This window comes from Capricornis sumatraensis, chromosome 4, assembly GCF_032405125.1.
Source record: "Capricornis sumatraensis isolate serow.1 chromosome 4, serow.2, whole genome shotgun sequence".
Lineage (NCBI taxonomy): Eukaryota > Metazoa > Chordata > Mammalia > Artiodactyla > Bovidae > Capricornis > Capricornis sumatraensis.
Window position 1 is genome coordinate 20,334,342 of NC_091072.1, and position 7,806 is coordinate 20,342,147.

The window sequence follows — 7,806 nt, forward strand, 5'->3', positions numbered from 1 at the left end:
ATTTACTGACCATTTGAATTATAAATATTTCATTTGAAGGTTATTGTAATTCAACTGAGTCAGATTGAGAAATAATAAAAGCAAAGTAAACATTACAAATAGGTTGTATTTTAAAAACATTTGTATTGGGACTTTTGTTCAGCTTCCTAATATAATTATACTATAAAAGAAACTCATTGAATGATTTTGAAAAGTGTAGCTTTCCTTGATTATAAAAGCTATGCATATTAAATTAGGAAATTTTTAAAAAATAGAGCGATGCATTCCTTTGAGAATTTAATATCAATAATATCAGATATTTTCTCTTTAAAGACAACCCATAGGCTGTACAAGAAGTTAGTTTCTTGAAATGCCACTAGAGGGCAATAAATTCAAAAATTGATTTATGGTGTAGAGACAGGCTTCTGTGCTGCAGAGGTGCTGATTTTCAGTTTTAATTTGGGAAGACAGCAAAAAAAGAAGAAGAATTAAAAATTTAGTTGGTAGAAAATATATCCAAATAATTGTGGTGCTGGAGAAGACTCTTGAGAGTCCCTTGCACAGCAAGGAGATCAAACCAGTAAATCCTAAAGGAAGTCAACCCTGAATATTCATTGGAAAGACCGATGCTGAAGCTGAAACTCCAGTACTCCGGCCAACTGATGCAAAGAGCCGACTCACTGGAAAAGAACGTGATGCTGGGAAAGGTTGAAGGCAAAAGGAGAAGAGGGTAGCAGAGGATGATATGGTTAGATAGCATCACTGACTCAATGGACGTGAATTCGAATAAACTCTGGGAGATACTGAAGGATAGGGAAGCCTGGCATACTGTAGTCCCTGAGGTTGCAAAGAGTCAGACATGACTTAGCGACTGACAACAACAACATATCGAAATAAATGTTTGATTTTTTAGAACGTTCACCACTACCCTTTTGGGAATCTAATTATTGTACTAAAAATTATTGAATGCTTTGAAGGATAAGATTAATTCTGCCAAAGGCAAATAAGTCAGAAGAATGCCTCATGAAGAATTGAACCTTGCAGAATGAATAGACTCTTTTGAACTTGCAGGTTAAACTAGTGGGTTGAACATATGTGTTTAATTTTCCTCCCTTTTGAACAGAAAAAAAATAAGTGTTTTAGGACCTAAGGTCACACAGATTAGGAAAATAGGAGAGGAGACAACAGCAACAAATTTCTGGAAGCTGAAAAACTTACAGATCAATGGTAAGTGATTTAACAGACTTGAGAAAATAAAACTTCAATCTATCAGTGGGAAAGCCGAGAAAGATATACCCGTGAAAGGAAAGATATACCCATTTGATGCAGAGTTCCAAATAATAGCAAGGGGAGATAAGGAAGCCTTCCTCAGTGATTAACACAAAGAAATAGAGGAAAACAATAGAATACGAGAGTCTAGAGATCTCTTCAAGGAAATTAGAGATACCAAAGGAACATTTCATGCAAAGATGGGCACAATAAAGGACAGATGTATGGATCTAACAGAAGCAAAAGATATTAAGAAGAGGTGGCAAGAATACACAGAAGAACTGTACAAAAAAGATATTCATGACCCAGATAATCACGATGGTGTGATCACTCATCTAGAGCCAGACATCCTGGAATGTGAAGTCAAGTGGGCCTTAGGAAGCATCACTATGAACAAAGCTAGTGGAGGTGATGGAATTCCAGTTGAGCTATTTCAAATCCTAAAAGCTAGACCATTCAGGTGTGACCTAAATCAAATCCCTTATGATTATACAGTGGAAGTGAGAAATAGATTTAAGGCCCTAGATCTGATAGATAGAGTGCCTGATGAACTATGAAATGAGGTTCGTGACATTGCACAGGAGACAGGGATCAAGACCATCCCCATGGAAAAGAAATGCAAAAAAGAAAAATGGCTGTCTGGGGAGGCCTTACAAATAGCTGTGAAAAGAGAAGTGAAAAGCAAAGGAGAAAAGGAAAGATATAAGCATCTGAATGCAGCATTCCAAAGAATAGCAAGAAGAGATAAGAAAGCCTTCTTCAGCGATCAATGCAAAGAAATAGAGGAAAACAACAGAATGGGAAAGACTAAAGATCTCTTAAAGAAAATGAGAGATACCAAGGGAACATTTCATGCAAAGATGGGCTCAATAAAGGGCAGAAATGGTATGGACCTAACAGAAGCAGAAGATATTAAGAGGTGGCAAGAATACACAGAAGAACTGTACAAAAAAGATCTTCATGACCCAGATAATCCTGATGATGTGATCACTAATCTAGAGCCAGACATCCTGGAATGTGAAGTCAAGTGTGCCTTAGAAAGCATCACTACGAACAAAGCTAGTGGAGGTGATGGAATTCCAGTTGAGCTGTTTCAAATCCTGAAAGATGATGCTGTGAAAGTGCTGCACACAATATGCCAGCAAATTTGGAAAACTCAGCAGTGGCCACAGGACTGGAAAAGGTCAGTTTTCATTCCAATCCCAAAGAAAGGCAATGCCAAAGAATGCTCAAACTACCGCACAATTGCACTCATCTCACATTCTAGTAAAGTAATGCTCAAAATTCTCCAAGACAGGCTTCAGCAATACGTGAACCATGAACTCCCTGATGTTCAAGCTGGTTTTAGAAAAGGCAGAGGAACCAGAGATCAAATTGCCAACATCCGCTGGATCATGGAAAAAGCAAGAGAGTTCCAGAAAAACATCAATTTCTGCTTTATTGAATATGCCAAAACCTTTGACTGTGTGGATCACAATAAACTGTGGAAAATTCTGAAAGAGATGGGAATACAAGACCACCTAACCTGCCTCTTGAGAAATCTGTATGCAGGTCAGGAAGCAACAGTTGGAACTGGACATGGAACAACAGACTGGTTCCAAATAGGAAAAGGAGTACGTCAAGGCTGTATATTGGCACCCTGCTTATTTAACTTCTATGCAGAGTACATCATGAGAAACGCTGGATTGGAAGAAACACAAGCTGGAATCAAGATTGCCGGGAGAAATATCAATAACCTCAGATATGCAGATGACACCACCCTTATGGCAGAAAGTGAAGAGGAGCTAAAAAGCCCCTTGATGAACGTGAAAGACGAGAGTGAAAAAGTTGGCTTAAAGCTCAACATTCAGAAAACGAAGATCATGGCATCTGGTCCCATCACTTCATGGGAAATAGATGGGGAAACAGTAGAAACAGTGTCAGACTTTATCTTTTTGGGCTCCAAAATCACTGCAGATGGTGACTGCAGCCATGAAATTAAAAGACGCTTACTCCTTGGAAGAGAAGTTATGACCAACCTAGATAGCATATTCAAAAGCAGAGACCTTACTTTGCCGACTAAGGTCCATGTCTAAAGGCTATGGTTTTTCCAGTGGTCATGTATGGATGTGAGAGTTGGACTGTGAAGAAGGCTGAGTGCTGAAGAATTGATGCTTTTGAACTGTGGTGTTGGAGAAGACTCTTGAGAGTCCCTTGGACTGCAAGGAGATCCAACCAGTCCATTCTGAAGGAGCTCAGCCCTGGGATTTCTTTGGAAGGAATGATGCTAAAGCTGAAGCTCCAGTACTTTGGCCACCTCATGTGAAGACTTGACTCATTGGAAAAGACTCTGATGCTGGGAGGGATTGGGGGCAGGAGGAGAAGGGGGCGACCAAGGATGAGATGGCTGGATGGCATCACTGACTCGATGGACGTGAGTCTGAGTGAACTCCGGGAGATGGTGATGGACAGGGAGGCCTGGCGTGCTGTGATTCATGGGGTCGCAAAGAGTCGGACACAACTGAGCGACTCAACTGAACTGAACTGAACTGATGTTGTGAAAGTGCTGTATTCAATATGCCAGCAAGTCTGAAAAACTCAGCAGTGGCCACAGGACTGGAAAAGGTCCATTTTCATTTCAATCCCAAAGAAAGGCAGTGCCAAAGAATGCTCAAACTACCGCACAATTGCACTCATCTCACATGCTAGTTAAGTAATGTTCAAAATTCTCCAACCAGGCTTCAACAGTACATGAAAATGAACTGTGAACTTCCAGATGTTCAAGCTGGGTTTAGAAAAGGCAGAGGAACCAGAGATCAAATTGCCAACATCCGTTGGATCATCAAAACAGCAGAAGAGATCCAGAAAAACATCTACTTCTGCTTTATTGAGTATGCCAAAGCCTTTGACTGTGTGTACCACAACAAACCATGCAAAATTCTTCAAGAGATGAGAATACCAGACCACCTGACCTGCCTCTTGAGAAATCTATATGCAGGTCAAGAAGCAACAGTTAGAACTGGACATGGAACAACAGACTGATTCCAAATAGGGAAAAGAGTACATCAAGGCTGTATACTGTCACCTTGCTTATTTAATTTATATGCCGTGTACATCATGAGAAACACTGGGCTGGATGAAGCACAAGTTAGAATCAAGATTACCAGGAGAAATATCAATAACCTCAGATATAAGATGACACCACCCTTAATGGCAGAAAGCAAAGAAGAACTAAAGAGCCTCCTGATGAAAGCGAAAGAGGAGAATGAAAAAGTTGACTTAAAACTCAACATTCAGAAAACTAAGATCATGGCATCTGGTCTCATCACTTCATAGCAAATAGATGGGGAAACAGTGGAAACAGTGACAGACTTTATTTTTGGGGGCTCCAAAATCACTGCAGATGGTGATTGCAGCTATGAAATTAAAAGACATTTGCCCCTTGGAAGAAAATTTGTGACCAACCTAGACTGCATATTAAAAAGCAGAGACATTACTTTGCCTACAAAGGTCTAGTCAAGGCTATGGTTTTTTCAGTAGTCATGTATGGATGTAAGAGTTGGACTGTAAAGAAAGCTGAGTGCTGAAGAATTCATGCTTTTGAATGGTGGTCTTGGACTGCAAGGAGATCCAACCAGTTCATCCTAAAGGAAACCAGTCCTGAATACTCATTGGAAGGACTGATGCTAAAGCTGAAACTCCAGTACTTTGGGCACCTCATGCAAAGAACCGACTCACTTGAAAAGACCCTGTTGCTGGGAAAAATTGAAGGCCGGAGGAGAAGGGGATGACAGAGGATGAGATAGTTGGATGGAATCACCCATTCAATGGACATGAGTTTGAGTAAACTCCAGGAGTTGGTGATGGACAGGGAGGTCTGGCATGCTGCAGTCCATAGGGTCGCAAGAGTCAGACACAACTGAGCGACTGAACTGAACTGGGCTGACCTGAATCATAAAGCAGAATCATTAAAGGGCATGATTTGTAAGCTCTTGCAATCCCAGGACTGGAGGTAAAAGGAAAGAAAAGAGCTAATGTAGGGAGGACCAGGGTGAAAGCTGTTTGAGAAGAAATTAGAGCCCTAGACCCTCCCTCAGCCTGGTAGAAATCTGCATGTTTAGACTCATTGAGGGGGATTAAGAAATCATCTCCTTCCCCAACCTCTTCCCCCATTGGTCCCCAAAATGCAGCCGATAGATCTTTACTCTCTCTAGGTGGGAGATGGGAAGACTCTTCCCTGGAGGAATCTGGCCGGCCAAAAAGAAAATGCTTAAATATACTGATGTCAAGGTTTTGCCTACAGCCTTTCTGCAGAAAATCAATAGAAGTATCTGGGCTTTCCTGTTAGCTCAGTTGGTAAAGAATCCGCCTGCGGCAGAAGACCCCGGTTTGTATTCCTGGGTCAGGAAGATCCACTGAAGAAAGGATAGGCTACCCACTCCAGTTTTCTGGCCTGGAGAATTCCATGGACTGAATAGTTCATGGGGTCACCAAGAGTCAGACATGACTGAGCGACTTTCACTTCACTTTCTACTGATATCACCCTTTAGTGAAAGTCACAAGCTCAGAGTTTTAATCGTTTTTTAAAATTCTCCACTCTTAATTTTGAGCAGACCACCAAGGATTACCTGATGAAGCCTGTTATATAGAAGATAGAGACCAAAACAAACAGGCAACAACAGAAGAAGCATCTTGGAGGAAATAGAAATTAGTCAAGACTTAAAAATGAAAGCTAAAATCATATCCTCAGAGAGAGAAGAGGGAATATTGCATCCATTAAACAAGGACCAAAGCTATGGAAATGGAAGATTTAGGGGGAAATTCCAACAGCAAAGGGCTCTTGAAAATTAAAAACATGGTAGCAGAAAAGTAATACTTGTGCTGTCCAATGTGGTAGCCACTAACCACTCTATTGAAAAGTAAATTACTCAAAGTCAACAAAATTAAAGATTTAACTCCTTATTTTCACTAGTTACATTTCAAGTACTCAAAAGGCACATGTGCCCAGTGGGTAAGATGTTGGACTGCTCGAATATAGAACATTTCCATCATTGCAGAAAGCTCTATTGATGACACCTGAGAAAGTACATGTGAGGACTCCTCTCATGAAACAGAAGACAAAGAGAAAAGCTTAAAAAAAAAAAAAAGGATCATCCAAGAGATCAAACAATTGGATAATAGTAGTTCCAGAAAGAAAGAAAATGCAGGGAAGAAAATAATCAAAGAAAAAATTTCAAGAAAATTTTCTGGAATTGAATAATGTAAATTGCCAGATTGAAAAAGCCCTAGGTACTTAGCCTAATATATCCACTCTGAGGCAAGTTCTTGTCAAATATTAGAAATCCAGGGATAAAAAGAAGATACTACTCATTTCTAGACAGATAGAAGTAGTAGTATACCCAATATTAGGAAACAGGCTTTTGACCTCTCAATAGTAACCTTGGAAGCAAAAAAGAAAATGCTGGAGCAATATCTTCCAAAATCTGAAAGAATTACATGCAATTTTGCATTCTGCACCTATCAACTATTGTAACATTTATTGATTAAAATCAGGCTTCTCAAGATAATCTATAGGAGGCTTCCCTGGTGGCTTAGTTGTGAAGAATCGCCTGCCAGTGCAGGAGACACAGGTTCAATCCCTGATTTGAGAAGATCCAGCGTGCTGTGGAGCAGCTAAGCTCATGCACCACAGCTATTAAGCCTGTGCTCTAGAACCTGGGAGCCGCGACTACTTAAGCCCTAGAGCCATGCTCTGCAGCGACAGAAGCCTCTGCAGTGAGAAGCCCATGCATCGCAACTAGAGAAAAGCCTGCACAATGAAGACCCAGCACAGCCAAAAATAAACAAATAAAATTATTTTTAAAAGAATCATAGGATATTTAACTGTTAAGAATTTAGCTCTCTTTCAGTCGTCAGGAATCTGACTTTCAGTCACAGAGTAAGTCACGGAATAAGATGACCACACCGTTATAAAAACACTGAATTAGTTTTTTGTTCTGTAGATTATGCTGATTGAAGAAATTGGAATTTGCCTACCATAGTAAATAAACTCACTCGGTTTGTGTTAACTGACTCCTTATATTCGTATGTAGATGCTTCTATTAATCAGAAAGATTGGGGCTTCGTTTTCTGTTTTAGACTGTTCCATATAGAATGTATCTTTAGCAAACAAATCCAAACACAACAGAAAAGCTGTACTTTCGTTAATAATGAAATAATCTTATTGCTATGTTTACACATATTTGCCAATCCAATCCTGAAAAACAGCTACGTGAGTTACTCAGGACAGTTTTGTGCTCCCACACTTAATGGAGTTGCTGCGAAGAGATTCAGAGAGCGTTCATCCCAGTCTCTCAAAGCTGGAACTTGACTGGTCCAATCAGCCTCAACTAAAGATCCTACATGTCGAAACTGAAGATCAGGGATCCAGTGTGCTGCAGCTAAGACCCGGCACAGCCAAACAAATAAAATATTTTCTAAAAAGAGTCTTCTAAATCAAGCGAAAAATGTATCTTCCTTTGGAAAAGAAAGGATAAGAGGATACTGCAGTTACATAACAACAACAAAATCATATCTTTC